A 20,262-nucleotide genomic window follows, 5' to 3' on the forward strand; every position below is an offset into this window, starting at 1 on the left:
AAGGGATGACACGCGAAAAGGTTGTAGATTAGCAGTGATCTGAACAACATGCTCGGTTGTTGTTGCAGATTGCAGCTGTTGTTTGGCTGCTGGATGACTTGGTTGTTGATTTTAGCGGGCAGCTGTAACTGAGAAGACATTTACTGCTTTTAGAGCTTTGATTTAAAGTTCTGAAGTGATCTTGGGAAGGACAACTGAAACTCTCATTGCCCTGAAAATGTGCATCGGTGTTTAGTGTTAGAGTTGAAAATTATTGCATAAACAGAGTGGAAATATAACGTCTGAGATGAAGCACTGTCTGAATATTTGGGTAAGTAGGAAATGCATTGCACTAACTGCTTTGCACAGCTTACAGTGTCTTATAAAAGTACTTATGTTTTCACGTTTCAACCATAAATTTTGATGCATTTTATTGGGGATGTATGTAATAAAGCAACATAAAATTGTGCATATTTATAAAGTGGAAAGAAACAGATACATGGTTGTCAAATCTTTTTTTGAATAAAAATCTGGAATATGTGATGTGCATTTGTATTCAGCATTGCCAAATCAATACTTTGTGAACCTCTGCCCATCTTCCACAATGTCAGCGTCTCTTTCAGGATTGCCCTCTATTTAGCTCAGTCCATTTTCCCGTCATATTTTACCAGCTAACTTGTTTCTGGTTTAGAATCCCCACAGCATAATGCTGCCACCACTATATTTTACCATAGGGATTATGTGTTCATACTGTTAGTTTTCTACCATACATAGCATTTGCATGTAGGTCCAAAAGATTAAATTTAGTCCCATCTGACTAAAGAACCTTCTACCACATGTTTGATGCATCTCGTACATGACTTGTAGCAAAGTGCTATCGACATATCTTGCTAAAGACCAGATATGTGGAGTGCTCAGCTATTAGTTGTAAATTTATTCCATCCAATTGGGTGACCAGATATTAAAAAACTGAATGCGGGACAACAAGAATGTTTATGAGGGACATTGTGGAACACACTGCCAACACTATGATGACGTGATAAATCAAAGTGTATGATTGAAATAAGAGTGTGAGATCTTTAACAAAGATCTGACATTACATTCATTACTGCTTGCTTTGCGTATTAGTGCAAAACAATGAATTAGCCCAAGTTTGATAAAAAAAACCTTTACAAGTTTTGTCACACTGTTAATCTTGGCTGCTATTACCTTCTCTGTCTGGCAGTCATCTCTGGGTTTAAGTAAAAAGGAGTCCATAGATCAGAAGGCGGTTTTTCAGCTGTGCCTTTCTTGTGCGACTCACTTTTGCATTGTCGCTTTAGATCATTCTCCTCTCCGTGTGAAATTGAAAAATAACTTTGGCAAACTTCATAAAAATCCCTCACCTTTCACTGGCCTCACCCAGTTGTAAACCGTTTCAGTTTGTGTTATAGCTGCATTATCTTTTCAGTGACATCCTTTCCATTATATTCTGTATAGCCTACTGATGTAAGCTATACAAGGAAATCCTTTTGTTGATCTGTTTTATTTTAATAGCATCAAAGCGCGAAGGATGACGTGGGACGCCGCTGCGTATTTTGATTGACAGCTGAAGTATTTTGATTGAAAGCTGTGATGATGACTGCAGCTCTGCTTTCTTTACATTTCAGAAAAGCTCCAGTTTTTTGACTTATCAGAATTTGACCAAGTCAAATTGGACATTGCTTTTGTTTGAGGGACACCAGGACAGGACTGAAAAATCCGGCACAGTCCTGCACAAATCGGGACATCTGGTCACCCTACAATACACCACACCCCCGGTATTATTTAATGGAGTTTGTTTTCTATTGAAATTTTAAACTAGCCTCAGAGAAATAAGGGATGCGGCATCAGTCTGTACAAACATAAATTTAAGGTTCACGTGGGAGAATATAACAAACTGACTTCAGTGTTTTGCAACCAGCTCCATGTGGATGTGAGGAATCTTTTACACTTTCAAATAAATGACTAGCAAACCTTGAACATGAACAGCATGAACAGCATTTATTAGCTTACATAAGACAAAGTAAGTTGTTTGCTCACCCAACTTAAGCTGTGGAATAGCAAGATCTCGCTATAAGTAGGAGGCTTCAGGTTTATTTTGAACACTTTTTTGATGTATTTGTTGTGAAATTTTGGACAAATGTTGCTTATGAGTCAATTTACAAGATAAAACACAGCATAGACATTAGCAATATATGTCTATGCTAGCAAACTCTTATATATAAGAGATTTCTAGAAAGTAATGCAAATTTTGTTTTTGGTCTTATTTGTAAGTCCACATTTTAATATCAGTTTATTGTGCTCTGAACTAAATGTGAAAAATTAGATTGAACACATAATTGCAGCCATAAAAAAGTTTTTAATTTCTCAAATTTTTATAGAAATGTTAAATTACATACAATATATTTAACATGTGCATCTCACTCAGATGGATGTGTTTTGATGTCAAATGTCTGCATCAATCCCAGAGACAAAAGCACAAGACCTTGTGAAGATGACACCTGAAGCAGTTAGAGAGTGAAAGGCCACTCAGAATGAAGACATAAAAACAACATAAAAAGTCAGATTACAATTCATGAATGGATGAAGACCTTATTTTCTGGAGGCATGTCGTGTGGTCGGATGAAGTTGAGGTCGAAATGTTTGTCCATAATGACCATTGTTACATCTGGAGTAAAAAGGGGGTGCCTAATGGCCCGATAATGCCATCTCAACTGTGAAGTATGGAGGTGGGATCATTATGTTGTTTCAGTGTTTTGCTGCAGGAGGGACTGGTGCACTTTACTAAATACATGGCTTAAGGAGGAAAGAACATTATGTGAAATTGTTGAAGTAACATCCCAAGACATCTGACAGGACAACTTTAGTATGATTTAATCTTAGACAGATTGTGTTTTTTATAGTGTATATTTAAATGCACTTGTTTTGACTGGTGTCACAGTGTTTTATATCATTCATATTATCTATATAACAAAGACCCATAGTGTTGTGTTACAGCTGTAGATGGATACGTAAAAAGCTTTTTAATCACCTTGTCTTATCAATTGATGGAGCTTATGGTGTTTGAAAAACAGTGTAAAATAGGTTACATAAAATTACATGTAAAACTGAAAATCCACAAACTATCCCAACCTGGGGCTAATGTTACAATTAAAAAGCAATTAAAAGTTTGTAATTTTTTCTTAATCAGATGACTCTTAATGTGTTTTAATTACAACCTGAGTGGCTGGATTTATCGTGAGTGACAACTTGTTGTTTGTGCTTGTAAATTTTAGATGCAGTGAAACCTGATGGAATCCGAGCTGAAATGAATTGTCATTGAAGCAGCTTGCTTTCTCTTTGTAACACCTTTATCTTGAGTTCCCCAGCCGGTGGAAGCTGACTAAGTGTTCTTAACCAGTGAAAGTGGAACAAGTTCCTTGGAGATTGTGAATACTTTGTTGTTGACTGCTGTGATAAACTGCTGCCTTACTGGCTCAGGTGATAATAAAATCCCAGTATTACTCACAGAACATTGCTATCTCACCATCTCTTTCCTTATAAACCTCTGCTGTGTATTTTTGTGAAAAATACCTGCAGTGCTACAAGAAAATTCTGCAAGCAATGCTGTTGTTACATAGTTGGCTTAGCTAGGTTGTGTTGAGTGCAGAAGGTAAATTGTGTATTTAAGAGAATCTTTTTATTGAAACAAAGAACTATTGTGAAACCGCTATGTCAAGATTCTTTTTCAGTGTTGAGAAAGACTAACCTCTCTTGTCTTGAATATACTTGTTAAGATGTTTCTGATGATTGTGAAATCAATCGTTTCACTCGAGTTCCATTTTCTTTCACAATGACACCGGTTTGATTAGAACTAGACCATATAAAACACAATAAAATTTCTTATTTATGTGTTGTGGTACTATTCATACAAAAACCCTTCAGCCTCTCTGACCTATCACAGAACAGCATATGTTGTCATTTTTTCCCCCACTCTCTCCTACGCACTAGCCACCCCCTGTGGCCGTCCTACCCCAGCTCTCTGTAATACAGCTGTGCAATTACACAGTCATAAATCACAGACAACAGAAGACATTTTTGTATTTTTTGACAGCAGTGTACAGGGCTGGACCCAATATCTATAGTAGTTTGGCTGTGGGGGTGCAGAAAAGGTGTTAAGAGCATACAGTACAATTAACAAGTTTGGCAAGGTACGATAAGATCAATGCTCACTGTTTTTAACTTGGGTGTACCAATTTTAGTCTATGTGGATATGGTTATTTGTAAAGCTGCTGTCAGTGTTTCCTATCTCACCATGTGTATTAAAAAACATATGTGGACCTAATTGTGAGGAAAGAAAGGGAAATCTAGGAAATATCAATGACTTTCACATCTTTAAAGTTTGCGTGCCACTTTTGAAAGTTCCATTTCAGATTAATGCCCATTGATTGAGATTAAGGTTTGGGATTTTTTGTATATTACCAGTACATTACTTTTGCTGTGACGTCACCTACTTGTTTTATTACTTTTTTTATATTCAACTGACCATCTGGGTATGAAAATTTAGTGCTGTATGAGTACCCCCAAGTGGTAGATTTTTAGAGGCATTAATAAGAATGTAGGTCATGCTGTCAGTTTCCCTTTTAGTTTCAAGCATCGTACATGCTGAGGTGAGCAAAAGGTCTACATAGTATGGCATTGAATTTAGTGATGTCATTATTTGTTCATTACTATTGATTCTGTAGCAGTGGCACCTTTGTGCGTGTATATGGTGTATGGTGGTGACACATTAGTGTGATGGTAGACGTTTTAGCCCTGTCACAATATAACGTATCTGCCTTGATTTTAAATGGCATACAAAGACACCAGCTTTATGTAGAAAACCTCTATTTCTATGCTGAAACAGAGTATGTTGCAAATTAAAGACACCCTAAATACCGCATATATGCACAACTGCTACAAAATAACTGTTACTTCATTGTCACAATAATCAGATAATAACATTACTAAATTTTGTATTAAGCTCTGCAGATGCTCTGTCTGCACTAATAATTATTTGACTCATGTTTATGAGAACGTTCATTCTTAGGTGGTCTAGCGATCATTATGTACAAAACAAAAAACAGACGTTGAGAAAATGGCAAAATCTACTTTATCCTAAGTCATTAGCAGACTAACCTTTTACATATTTAATTCTAATAAACACAGTTTAAAAACCAGCAGCGACACAATTACTATATTGATGAGACAAGAATTAATGTTTCACAAAATGTGCTTCCACAGATGGTCAAGGGATCATTAACTCTAAGAAATAAATGAGCTGGTGATGTTACAGCAAAACTGACTGATTCTGTTCTGACACAGTAACATACTGTACATTTTACACCATTCATCCCAGTACACAAACAGCAAACGGGCTCATCATACGCAACACACATGCTTGGTATACATGACAGGACACAATGTTCATGGACTAATATAATATTCTGACAGTTACAGCATTATAAAATAAAACAAAAAGAGTAAAAGGTCGTGTTATTTATTATCTTTTTTAAAAACTTATTTTCAACTTATATTATTACCGAGGCTAAGTTTTTGTGTCTGATATTTAAAAGAATAGTGGAATTTAATTTAAAGTCAATGTCAGTGGAGAACAACGAAGCCGTTTTTTTAAAATTAGAATTGGTTTTATTTTCAGAATTTGTAATGATTTTAAAAAGAATTGTAAATGATATGATTTTGATTTTGTGTAAAAGAAAAATATTGTTTTATTTGGAAGCCCTGCAAAGTGGAAGCTAGAAAGTACTGATATGTGTGAGCAATGTCATCTGGGCTAAAATACATGACAGGATGGAGCTAATATTCTATAATGAAATTGACTAGTTACCAGTGTTTTTTGTTTAGTATTTTTACATTTTTTCCATCGTAGCTGCATTCAGGTGTCTTTACAGATTAAAGAAAAATGCTTCAAAGCTTTCTTTTTATTACATGATACATATAACATGAAATATAGCTTCTAATTAGTAATACAGGTGGAATTCATATGAGGTTGAAAGAGTTAGCTCCCTTCAAAGCATGTGTAATCCTGACTGAGTTATTTGACAAAGGACCCCCTGTAACCGCAGTTAGGCAGGCGTCCGGGCTAACTGTGCATCTGGTCATATTCATGCAGGCTTAGAAGTGCACTAAGCGCATTGCCGTGTCAGCATATGTGCTGTGCTGAACCACCACACTGCACACACAAGTTGATACAGCACAAACATGTCTGCAAATGCTTCACAAACAAATGAAGGCACCTATTATCTGCCATTTGAGCAAGTTTGAGAAATACAAGGTTGAAATTATTGTTCCTTTAAAATCATTTGGCGTTTTCTGAAATTCTGTGAAGATGTGTGAGGGTGTGAATATTTCTGTTTAACTTTTGGTGTGATGAAGTCTTGTGTTTATTCACAAGAATGTGGACCAGCCCAATTTTCAATATGATGTAAAAGTCAGCCAAGGTATGTTAATCAGAAAAATGTTTGATTAATTTGTGATCTAAAAATCTTTTACTTAGAACTTTTGGTAACACCATCAGCTTAAACAAATAATGGGTGACTATGAGAGCAAAACTAAAGAGCAAAATGAAAACAGTTAAGATGTACCATTCAAAAAGATACAATAATTATGAAAACACATTTGGTATTGCTTTTCATGTGGTGGAAGCCTTAAAAAAGCATATTTTTTGGAAAACGAATTTCAGATAACTAATTTCAAAAAGAAAAATCACAAAACCACACTTGGGTTTTTTGTATCCACCTTATTTCTAGCTATTTTGTTGCAGGATTAATTGTGTTTGTTACTTGACAAACAACGAACATAACTTTTTTTGGTGAATAACAGTTTTTACTGATCTGTGTTTACAAGTGACTTGTTTGTAGTTTAGCTAAACCTGCTGTCTGTTACGATAATCACATGATTATGCCAAATATTCATGTCCTGATAGAACACTTGGTGCTCAGTTCCCTGCTGCACCATTAATGTTCTATATTGATTAGCTAAACTTGGGGCTTCAAAAAGACCATGGTAAACATGCACCCAAAGTTAAATGAGATAGGTGGTGGATTGTTACCAACTGACAAGGAAACAAAACAAAAGTAGCATCTAAATTTAAGGCAACTACTGAAAGGCCTTGTGCATTTGCTCATTTCAGTCAGTCAGTCAGTCAATTAAGTCAATTTTACAAAACATTTCCGTTGTACACCCGAGAAGACAAGCCCCCTGAGCTCCCTCTGACCATTTATAAATCATGTAGATACAGTGATGTCCTGGACAGGTGTTAGTGTAAAAAGATTTAGCTGGCAGCTTAGGACGACTGGAGGTGTCGTAGCAGAATCAACGTCAGCAATATATATAAAATCCGTGTCTTGGCTCTCTCTCTTTTCAAAACAATTCCATTATTTATTATATTTTAAGAGATGTTTTTTTAGCCTGTCCAATTTGTTTTTATTTGTTTTTTTATCAGAAACAAACTTCCTGGTTAAGTAAAAATACTTTGTTTAAATTTAAACTGCCAGAGGTGTGAATAACTGTAGCTCTTAACTGTCTCTGAATTGCTTTTAGGTGTGAATAGGTATGCATGGTTGTTTGTCCTGTGTGTTCGTCGACTTGTCAAAGGTGTACCCGCCTCTTGCCCGTAGACCGCTGGAGATCGCCACCAGCTCCCCCGCAACCCATTATGAAAGAAGAGGGTATAGAAAATGGATGGATTGATGTTTCACACTAAGCTTCTTAAATCACAAAAAATATCTTTCTGATACAAGGACACACCCATGCACAGAACATACTTTGACAAGACATATTGATATTGCTGAATGATTTAAAATACTTGTTTGATTTTCTTTTACAGAAGATCAAGAATTACAACATTCATCATCAATTTATATGAACGGAAGTGTTCCAATATAAGATTCAGATAGGATACTTTTGATACTTTGCAAAAAACCTTTTCTTTTACTGATGGATCACTTTATGTCCAGGGGAAAAATAATCATTTGTCCTCTGTAGCTTTGCCTTACATAGCCTTTGAGTTTATCACCCACCCACACGCACAAACACACCAAGGGTGTGAGAGGACTCATGTAGGTGATGTCAGAAGGTAACTTGCATGCTGATGCAAAACAGGAAAGAGGGGAAAATTAATTCCACTCCCAAAGGCTCCCCTTTCCCTACAGCTTACCTCGTTTCCTGCCACATACCTCTCCACATCCCATTACTAAAACCGACAGACAAACACACACTCTGACACATTATAACAAACCTGGCCCACAACTATTTTAAACACACTTCTGCTGCCCTTTCTTTAGTTTATGTAATTTAAATAAAGACTGAAGATGTAGTTCAAATGGGATGTTGGTAAAGAATTTGAGAATTTCAGCTTTGACTTCAACAACTGTGTCTATACAGGCACAACTAGAGGAGTCTGGCTGTCCCAGTTAGTCGAACTCCTCCTGTGCCCTGCCCTCAATCTCTCTGAATAGCAACACACAAACAGAAACCATGCTTAGATGAAATTGCAGTCATTTGGTGGTGTCAATGATGCTTTTTAGCAATAACATGGACCAATGCGTTTGATGACTGCAGCTTATTGGCTGCTTCCCCTGCCTGCTTTTATGTTTTTCCTTGCTTTTCTCCATGTTTGATTATGTCTCCAACTTTCTTTATGTACCCATGTAAGGACTTGTTAGCAGCTTTTAATGGCTGGTGGTGCCACGTGGAAAGCATCAGAAATTAAATGCCTTCCCACCAAGAAAATTGGGCTCTTTTGTCTTTCCACTTCATATGTTCTTCTTGGTGGTCCAGAGTCATCGTTTGTCATATTTAATGGCATCACACTGTTTTTTTTCTTGTTTTCTAAAAACAAGCGCATAAAGTTAGAGAGAGCAACTCTGATGGTGCCAGAATTAATTATGTCTGTGTTGCCAGAATGGATAAGAGCCAGTGGTTCCTGCTTGCATTTCACAGCACACCATATCTGTCTCATATAAAATATAAATCCACTCATTTGGATTTGTTAATGTGATTGTTATTAATGCAGTAAAAACTGTGTGATTATGCTTTTAAAATGCATTTGAAGACATATTCAAAAAATGGACGGGGTGGAGTTTTAAATGGATTTAAGTGTGTACAATCACCTTGCAAAGATAGGATTCAGCTGTATTTTAGGACTGTGATAAAGCATTAAAAAATGAGGGAGAATGTGAAATGTGTCATGGTTTTATTGCCCAGTTTAAGTAAAATACGATGAGTTTTACTGATCTTTACTTTATAACATAAGTCACCTGATGAGCAGTCCACTGTTTTACATAGAACAATAAATACTTGTGGCTAAATCTGAGACTTAGACTTTGATTCAAGGCAAGTAGATCATGAAAACCTTACTTATTAAAATACATCTAGTTTGTGGTGAAACCTAAGATAGAATACTGTGCTAATGTCCTGTATGTGCTAGGTCTTGTATTTTGCTTACTATAAGCCAGACCATGTTGTTACATTGAGCAAATCTTTGCAGCAATCTTGAGAGTTTTTTTCATCTATAGTTTTATGAGTTTTTTTTCTTTAGTTGACTGACCTTTCACTCAGTTTGGTCCTTGATCTATAAAAAAAGTGCCCAAAACCCAAGGACTGAAATTAGGCTTCTTCAATACACAATGGACAAGATTGCAAAGACCCTGTATCAAATAGAACCTTCAAACATGTTGCTTTAAACAAGTGTCTGATATATTGTCAGGCTAGAGTGTACACAGGATAAAGCCCAAAGACACAGTTTGAGAGATTATCAGACATGGAGAACCAGTGATCATGTAACAGTTGGCACTGCAACATGGTTTTTATGGAATACATGTTTTTATTCATTCATTTTCAAAACCACTTATTCCATAATGGATCACAGGGGAGCTGGTGCATATCTCCAGCAGTGTACAAGCAAGAGGCAGGGTACACCCTGGACAGGTCACCAATCCATTACAGAGACATACAGGATTAACAACCATGCACAGGGCAATTTAGAGAGATTTTCCTAACCGTCATGTTTTTGGACTATGGGAGGAAGACTGGAGAGAACCCACACATGCACCGGGAGAACATACAAACTCCATGAAGAAAGACACCCAGCCAGGAGTCGAACCCAGGACCTTCTTGCTGCAAGGCAACAGTCCTACCAGCTGCACCTCTGTGCAGCCCTTGGAATACATGTTTTAATAATAGTAATTAGGGTTGTGATCAGTGTCCCATGGACATCTCATCAGTTAGGTTGCTTTTAAAAATGAGATCACCAGATGAAACTTCGGAACATTCCTTTTTTACATCAAGCCTGTCTGAGTCGTGAAGTGAAAATGTGCCATTAGGTTCTTTTAACCATTAAAGTTTAGAAAGAAGGAGCGGTATCATGTGGAAATTGATTGTTCTTTTATCGGCTGTTTGCTGCAGGGATTGTAGTTATTTGAAACTGGCACTGGAGCAAAACATCTGTGCACCTATAATAAAAGTGGTTATACTTTTGTTCCTAAGGGTCAACAAACTCAACATGATTTGTCAGAAACGCAATGATATTTGAGCAGAACAACAGCTGACTTTATGTATAAAAATTTTCTGCCACTTTTCAGAGATGTGTGAAATAAAAGTGAGAGTATCCACGTGATCTCAAGCCATAACATCTTGCAGTTATATAACACCAATCTACTGAAATACAAGTAGCCTAAACCTTTTTTATGGGTCCTAAATATGAAAGTGTGCTTTAGGCTTTACACCCAGATGTTTGATACTCTTATTTTGAAGAAAGGAAGTAGCTCTTCAGTAACCATGTTGCATTAATAGAGTCGACTAGGGACTGCTCTGTAAGTCATTTGTTAACACTCATATGGAAAATCTTTGAAAGAGCTTCCACCACCAAACTGTTTATCTGGCAGCATGCTGGGTTCTCAGTAGTGAAAAGAAGAAAAAAGTAAAAATAGTTAAAGTAAAAAGATGCAATTGATTTGAAAGTTGTAAGAATACTAAAGTTAACATCTGCAAGTTATTTGCACGTTTAAAGGGCTATTTTGGATTTATTTTATTGAGTCTGGACTGCATTTCATAGTCAGTTGTTCAAAATCATAATTACTTTGACTGATCAAACCTAAACTAGATCTTTAAAACACTGTTTGACATTTATAAAACGTTTATTATTTTTTGTGGAATCGCAAAAAGAGAGCATTTTCAATGTTTTATTTATAGCATCATGACTAATTTAAAATCAGAGATGCATACAATCCACAAAATATGAACTAGTCAACAGAAGACTGCATTAATCTACATTGAGTAGAAATTGTTTAAAGGACACATTTTGATTTGTGAAACCATCACTGTGATTGAGAATAATTGCTTTTCCTGGATTGTTACCAAAGTTTTGTAGAGTTCTACTAAACTAAATATCATATAAAGTGCTACTGGACGAAGGCGTCTATGTTTTTTGTCAGTCTTCCCTGTCTCTTCAAACACTCTGTCGATCACAGCAGATGAATGCTAATACTTAGCCAGGTTCTGCTAGATGTTTCTTTCTGTTAAAAGGGAGTCATTCCTTCACACTGTTGCCACATGCTTGCTCAGGATGCGGGATTGCTGCAAGGTCAAAGGCTCAATGCAGTCAGTTAGGTTTGCTTAGAAACAAAACGTTTTATTCGTTGGCATAATAAATTGAACTAGACTACAATGTAGTGTGAATAGGATTAAATTCAAATGTGTTTAACTGGATTTGAATCTGCCTGTATAATTAGACTGACTTGATTATATATATTTAGAACAATTGGACCCATTTGTCTTGTAAAGTGACTTGACATTATGTTTGATGAGAATTGGCAGTAATGTATATAAATAAACTTAACTGAAATGAATGTCATGTATCCTGTAGTTGCCTAGTCATAATTTATTCTTTACAAGTACATTTTGTTAACTCTCAAGCTAAATGTAAGCAGTTGAAGTAAGCAATTCTAATATATATTTTGGAAAACATTCTATCTAGTCTAAATCATTTAATACATACGTAGGCTTGGCTATTCTTAAACCGCTTCATGTTTTGTTGATTGTTGATTTCATTGATTAACGCTAATATTTGGTAGCAGCATAACAAGAAGGTTTTAAATTGTAAACCTCAAACATACATTGTATCAAATGTCTCATTCACTCCTTTAAGGAACTTTTTTTATCCTTTAAGGGACTTGATTCTACTGCGTACCATGTGAACCAGAGAGACCGAGCTTTGTTAAAATCCACCCATGCTGGGTGATGGATAGATAAAGATTAACTGTAGCGTTGCATTTCAACCACACTATTGCATATATCGCTTTCAAATTCCTATTCCCCTCTGTGTAAGTTCCCTCTGTGGCCCACTTAAGTTTCACATGGTCATTTAACAGTTTAAGTCTATTGTCCATGTGACAATGGTGTCTCTGTGACTGAAAGCAGAGAAACAATCCTGATGCATGAGCTGTGACTGAATTCCATAAATTCCAATGTAAATAATGGACTGTAGAGTCTTACTTGTTCACAGAGACGAGGGGTTTCTTCTTGTTTAATCTCTTGTTAAGTATATGAAGTATATAGAGCAGTGTCAAACTGGAACTTGGGTCAGAGAAGAGAAAGCGAACAATAAAACAAATGTTGTGAAATGATGATTGGGTTGTTGCATGCTTGGAATAGAATGAAGATAAAAGAGCTTCGGTAAAAAGCTAAGGAATAATCTAAGGGGAGGATAATTGAGGCACTACAGTCTCATTTCTCTAATGATATGTTTTGTTACCTATAAACCATCTCCCTGCCTCCCTTTGTCCTCTAATGTTTTTCCTTATTATTCCCAGGAATAATTACAGATGCCTTACAAGAAATTATTTGTGCACAATAATGAAGCTTGTTTTATAGAGACAAAGTTAGTAAACTATGTCAGGGGTTGTCATGCATGTTTGGACAAATAAAGTTAAAATGTGGTCGGGGGGTCTTAGGTCATTCTTCAGACTGCTGGGTTTATTTTGGGTTTGCAGCAACAGGACTGACAGCATTGACCTCCCTGTATTCATTAGTTTCCTTTAGGTCTAACCATGGCAGGCTGTTCCGACATATAATTAATCCACTTTCATATCTATTTAGCACAATTCAGTTCAGAGATTTTTATTTATTTATTTACAGAACAAAGAATTGCAACAAAGGTCATCATAAGACACTTAAGAAAAGTTAAAAAAGGCTAATCCAGATTTATACTCTTATTATCTATATTGGTCCAATGCAATCCAGTTATAATCAATCTAATGCAGTCAAGCTCAGGTTCTAACTCAATAGCATACATGCCAGTAAAACCTAATTTTAATTCAGTACAGTCATATTCAGTGCATAATAAAATGTTAGTCCCCCCAAATCTCATCAAATTCACTTCGCTCTCTCCCAAGCTTTTTTGGGGCGGTGGGCAACAGTGAAGAGGAACATTTCTATTCTATTCTATTTTCATTTGTAATGGCAAGAAATTTCTAGCAAAACCAGATTTAGGCTGCGTGACATATGTCTTGAAATGTTATCTGTAATTGTTTCTTTTCTGCTAATAATAGAATTATGCATAATCAAAATTAGAGTCAGAATTTATCAAAAATAGTATCTCTACCTTTTCAAAATGTTAAGCTGTTGACTCAATTGCCACTTTTTTTTAAAGAAAAACTGAGTTTAAGCTATTTAAATACCCTCAAAAAGTAGTGGTATTGATTAAATATGTATTGCTGGTATTCATAAATCTGCATTAATATTTCAGATATTTCAAAGATCTCTTCTACAACTTATAATATTAATTTTCCCCTTCAGGTGTTTTGGGCTCTCAGCGCATTTTCACAGATTTTTAGATCTACTCTAGAATAAACAGATGTGTTCATCTGCAATACAATTTTATTATTGTTTGACAAAATACAAATAGATGCAAAGCTTTGTAAAATTTGAAATATAAAGTTTTAAATATCAAATATGAATCTAGGGACTAGTTACACTGGAAATGCAGATATGATAAATATCTTTAAAAAAAAAAAATACAAAGTCCATGGATTGTAAATATCTGCTCCTAAGATCCTGGGTGCTATTCTTTGATAAATTGGCTTGCCACAGTTGTCCCCAGCTGCTTCTGTTCCCACAGGGAGATGCATGCTAATTCCTCTACTGCATCCTGGGATATCCCTGGAGTGTCAGCCCAGCTGCATATGTATAGTATAACTATGGGATTGTACAAGAGGAAGGACACATTTTTTAATGCGTCATACTCAGAAGACAGCTCAGATTGCATTACTTTATAGGGTTACACAACTGTCTTGTAAATTTGCCTTTAGCCAAACACGTCTTGTACACTTAACTGTATTACTTTATTTCATGTTGCAACAACCAACATAATTGGGAAGTGGAAGAAAAATGATACAACAATTTTGTTTGTTTTTTTAAACTACATGTGTGGTGTGCATTTGTATTCAGGCCCCTATTATACCGCAAAATAAACCCCAGGGCATCCATTTACCGTCAGTTCACAGGAATGACCGCTCAGGGAACATCTTACAGGGCACTGTTCAGTCCCTCATGTAAAAATGAAAAGAGTATGGCATAACTGCAAACCTACCAAGGCACGGACATCCACCTAAATTGGCACACCAGACGAGGAGAGCATGAATCAGGTCCAAGAGACCCACGGTAGCTCTGGAGAGCTGCAGAGAACCACACCTCAAGTGGAAGAATATGTTGCCTGGAAATCTATTAAGTTGTTGTGCAGTCCACCAATATGGCTTTTATAGAAGATTTGCAAAAAGAAAGCCATAAATAGTCCTGTTTAAGGTTTGCCAGAAGCCACATACTGCACACAGTAAGAATGCTAAAGAAGTTGCTCCTTTCAGATCAGACCAAAACAGACCAACAGGTAAAAGGCAGCATGATGCTGTGGAGATGCTTTTCTTTAGCAGGGACAGCCACACTGATGGAGAGATGGATAGAGCCAAACGCAAGAACTTCCTGGATAAAAATCTGCTAAATTATTTTAATTGAAGCCAAAAGTGGCTCTAAGTATTTATCCAGGGGTGCTAAATACAAATGCACCCAACTCTTTTCTGATTTTGTTTTTCAGGATTTTTGCAACCCATGTATCATATCTCTTACACTTTAACGTCATTTTGATATAGAGGTTAAATGGGTGTGAATAGTTTTGAAGGCATCGTATACTGTGAAGTTTATGAAAATGTAATTATGCAGTCCTTTTGTGTTTAAATCTTCAGTATCCATTATTTTCATGAAAGCCTATTTCCTGATTGCATAAGATTGTGACTGCTAAGAGAAGAAAAGCACATCCATTTAAGGGGAGGTCACGATTACATGTACTGCGATAATATGTATAAATCCCTGCATGTATGTATACAGGGGAGATACACATAGTATTTCCTTACATTATAACTGAAAATGAATTTTTAGAAAACTAGACTGTTCCCTGTAGTTATTTGTTTTTGTGTACGCTTGTCAGTTATTAATTTTGTCTTCTTTGAACTAATTGGAACTGTTTTCTCTGCATAAGCATTGCTTTAATGTCAACAACAGATGTGTGCTATTCAAATTGTAATCCTGATATTGTCCTTTTGATACACTGGGCACATGGCCTTGTGCAGCGCATGATTGCTCTCTGTCCCTCTGTGTGTGTCTGTGCCACATAGATCCAGTGGTAGATTGTTGCCGGGGAGCTGATTAGACGTGTCGTTTGGTAGATCAACAGGTATAAGTGAAACCAACCAATGTTACTTTCAGGTCTGGGGCTTTTTTAGTGTAAAAGCCGTGGTTCTAGAAATTTGACACTGATTGCGTAAAAATTACTGTCTTGACAATATTAATTATCTTTGAATGTTCTGCTGTCAAAACACTGCATGGGAGACTATGTGACAGAGATAGCGTGCGATGACCTCAAGAACTTTGAGTCATAAATAAGCAAAGTTTTCCACATCACGTTAACATTATTCAATTACATTTCATTACGGCCACACTGCTAAATATAGCTGCAAGCAGTGTTGAGTGTGCCCAGCAGCTCAGCGGAGCACAGTCGTCATGGTAACGTGATCTTATTGCTCTGAGAGTGGCTGCGTACCATATGATTTTACTTAGTACTGTACCTTTTCAATAATAAGGTTTTTCTGTTTTTTGAAGACCAAGCTGGGTGTCAAAAAATAACTTGCTTCTATAAGTTATCTGGCCATGTGAGGCTTGTTCTATTGATCTCAAGAAATTGTTGAATAGATGGCCCAGTGAAGTCCAGACCTAAATCAAATTGAGAATCTAACAATTCAGTTGAGAATGGGTACTTTTCAGGGTATATATGTGCAAAGGGTTTAGAAACATAACCCACAGGACATTCAGCTGACAAGTGGTTCTACAAAGTATTAATGGATCAATGGGGTGTTGAATACACATTCCTTGATCTTATGTGAAAAAAAAATGATTTTCCATCTACTACACAGTTATGCAAGACTTATAAAATGTTAATAAAATGCATCTAATGTTACTGTTGCATCATGACAAAATGAAAGGGTTCAGGGGGTATTAATACTTCTGCAAGGTATCTCTTTTAGCTTGTAAGACTTAATGTCCCACCTGAAACAACCAGAGGAGGTTTACTTGTCGTGCTTAGATTACAGCCCATGACTGAAACCCAGATCACAACAAAAGCAAGATAAATGGATGCATAGATAGACAAGGTTTTAGTGAGAGATTAAATTTTGTCAGTGTAAAATATTTTAAAACATCTGTTAATGAAAAGTCCTGCTGCAAAGAGAGGTTTTAGGGTGAAAACTTGCCATTGTGTCTATGCTACAAAAGACTGTGCAGCTTTTTAGCACATTTGATTTGTCTTCACACTTGGATCAAAACCTTGTCCAGACATCTCTCTTTGGTTTTCTCAAGTGTTTGGTAAATTTGTGATATCTCTCTCATCTTCTTTGTCTTTCTTATTTCTTTAACCACAGAAAAAAGGAGTTTTGCCCCCCACTCCTCTTCCTCCTTCTCCATTTTATGTGTCTGTTTGTCTCCTGCCAACACTGCCACACTGACTCGTCTGTTCTTGTTTTGTCTACAGCCTTGTATAATGAGCTCTGCTTGGGACAGGACATTCTGCAATTTGGCCTTTAGTCAGGTGGGGGTGCAGGATGAAGGAAGCACAGCATGGCTAGATGACACCAATTTGGCACTGGAGCACAAGTGCTTGTTAATTGTTTAAAACTTTGTTTTCAAAGAAAGGAATGATCTGTCTGTGAGCTTAAGGGATTTAACAGATCTGATCTTGAAGATGGTAATTGGTAATTGACCGATGATCAGTTGGGTTCTGTTTGATGTTAAAAACTGCCTAAAACTTCAGAACCTATGTCAATGTTTGCACTCTTCCACAGCCTTCTGAGTGTGCAAAACTATTTCTACAATTAGTGTCGACACTTTCTATTTAGATGTGACTTTCAAAAAAACTAAACGTTCAGAAGCTCTTTGATTACTTGACATGGGCATGGCTTTTTAGTGGGGCTAATCACGAGTTATTATAAGGATATTATATCATAGGATATACTCTGGGAAAGGATAAATCGTATGAAATACTTTTGTTTTGGATATAACACAGCTTTATTTTACCTGAGAAATAATTTCTTTGAGAGGAAAAAAGGTAAAGGGCATAGTTGGTCTAAGTTCCTAGCAATGGTTTCACACTCACCAACACAACACAAAATCTAATGTTAAGTTGTACAACACCATGCTTACCACAAGATGTCAGTGTTGATGCAGTTCTGATTTGCCACTAAAGCTAACCTTGTTATACATAAAAGTTAGGGACATTTTAAATACAAAATATTGCACTCATGCTAAAGCTGCGTGAAAAGGCTTAAAAGGGTTTAGCCTTTATTAGCGTAGCATAATCTCACACTGAAAAATACATAAATATCAAACTTTCAACAGGCGTACATTCATTCAGTGTGTGGTGGTTGTGGTGGCTCCTTACCAATAGGATTTAATTTTGTCTTCTATAAAATTTCACAAGGTTAAAGCATACAGAGATATGGGTTCTAGATCATCCAGAGTCATGGGTCCCGTCCTATGCTTTCTTCTCCTCAGCTTACCCCACAGGTTTTTTGTAGAATTTAGGTCTTGTTAATTTTGCATGAAGTTTGATTTTGCATATGTGTTGAGCCTTATTTATGTTGACTTGACCCAGAGCACACCAGATCGTTATTCATAATTTCTAGCATTTTGAAAGGTATTCAATTAAAATTCAAAAATACTTTATTCATCCCAAAGGGAAATTAAATGTTGTTGTAGCACATTTTATACAGGTGTCTTCAAAGAGCCGTTGTAGATGCCATGCACTGCAGCAAAGTTCCCAGGGCCTTCAATGAGGTTTAAATAGTGTCTAACTAGTTTTAGGGGAGGCTTAGGGGAGTAGCTATTTTTGCTAATGATTTCCTAAAAAAGTATAAATACATCTGCCTTACTTGAATGTCATGTTCTCTTGTGTTTCTTATTTTTAAACATGGCTAAGAGAATGAGCCTTTTTGTTATATAGTTTTTATTTCCGGTGAAGCAGAAAGTAAGTCGTGGATTACTAATTAAAAGTTCTAAGGCACTGTTATTAACTTGAAACAATTAAGTAAAAATTAAAAAAAATTAAAAGGCTTGAGTAATCACTAATTGTGGTGTCAGTAATTTTATTAAAAACTAATGTGCTCAAATTTACGGTGGCAATTGGACTAAATATGAGAAACATTGCAGCAGCTTTTATTAAGTTTATCGTGTCCATTGTAATTGTGTTTTAAAGTATACTCAACTCTTTAGTTTGAAAACAATCTGTGCTCAAATAAAGCTGACTAAGCCCTGTTAAGATTTATATTTGCTATATAAATCAGCTGTGATGAGGAGAGCCAGAAAGAAAAGCATCCTGATAGTCTGTCTGCTGCTGTGCATACATATATGCATTTACATTAAGTAAACTTATTCAAACTCATTTACATTAAGTAAACTTATTCAAACTCATTCACAGTAAGTAAACTTGCTTATTCAAACTCAAGCACTGTATGAACCCAGTTAGATTCTTTCAGAAATCTAAGACCTTCTAGCCTTTTATTCTGTTTTCCCAGAGATGATGTGTCATTTGAAAGCATTCTGAATCCATGTGACTGTGCTGGACTATTTTTCTCAGCTCTGGTCTATACTCCAGATGCAACTCTGCGTGAGAACTAACCTGTAAAGAGAGACAATAGAGTGAGCTGTGCTAGAAATCAATGCGACTCTCTGTGCTTTTGTTTGTTCCTAAATGGGAGTCAGCTCCATTTTCAATCACTTGTGCAAGTATAAACAGTTCAGAAAAGTTCTGGATGTAGTGCCATCACTGTTTTGTATGCTGGGTTTTAACCATTTGAGTTGGCATCTATTGTACATGCACATGTGCAAATATTTGCCAGTGAAAAAAGGCAAAACTAAGAAGGTATTACAATGCAACCATCCTGTCATCTCATCAGAGCTTTGTCTAAATATGCAGACCATAGAGTAAAAGATCTGTATTTCATTTCACAGTGCTGGCTGCTTGTTTCATAGATTAAATGAGCCCTAAGTACAATAGTCTTTCATGGAAGGCTTACAGGCAAACATACATAATGAATGAAGGTAAATAAGGACACTACCAGCTGGTCTAATATGTGTTTTTTTCTTATCCTTTTTGCTTGCTGCCATGTGGATTTCACCCTTCTCCTCTCTGTTCTGCTCCAAAGGTAAGCCATTTTGCCTTTATTTGTGATTCATCCTCGGGTCTCCTTTTGGTCCCAAAAACATCCTTTATTTATTTAGTTAAATGTGCTGTTTTGTTACTTTGCGTGAAACAGTTCAGTCTCACATGCTGTAATACTTACCGCAGGTCCTCGATGGCCCCTAATGTTCTGTTTTTAGTGCTTTTTAATGGCCTTTGCTGATTAGAACAGTTATGTCTTTATACCTCCTTGCAGAAGAAAAGAGAGCACGTCTATTTAAAGAGCCCATGTCACCATACTTTATAGATCAAAGTTACATTGTCTCCTAAAATGTTGGCAAAACTACAAGCTGATTACTATTTGGGGTCAAGGGGTCCTATTTAAAAACTCCATATCTACTTCTTTGTCAGGGAACACACATTGTCTGGACCTCGCTGAAAACATGAGCCCATATTTTTACTATTTTTGGGTCAGTTGAACCACAGTGTTCCACTCAGAGATTTAC

At 36.3% G+C, this 20,262-nt stretch overlaps 1 protein-coding gene across 4 annotated transcripts in view; it reads left to right on the forward strand.

Moving 5' to 3' along the window:
• Nucleotides 1-20,262, forward strand: part of dab2ipb (DAB2 interacting protein b) — a 211,915-nt gene that overhangs the window by 13,939 nt on the left and 177,714 nt on the right. The gene's annotated exons all lie outside the window — the stretch shown is intronic.

This window comes from Girardinichthys multiradiatus, chromosome 8 (assembly GCF_021462225.1).
Source record: "Girardinichthys multiradiatus isolate DD_20200921_A chromosome 8, DD_fGirMul_XY1, whole genome shotgun sequence".
Taxonomy (NCBI): Eukaryota; Metazoa; Chordata; class Actinopteri; order Cyprinodontiformes; family Goodeidae; genus Girardinichthys; species Girardinichthys multiradiatus.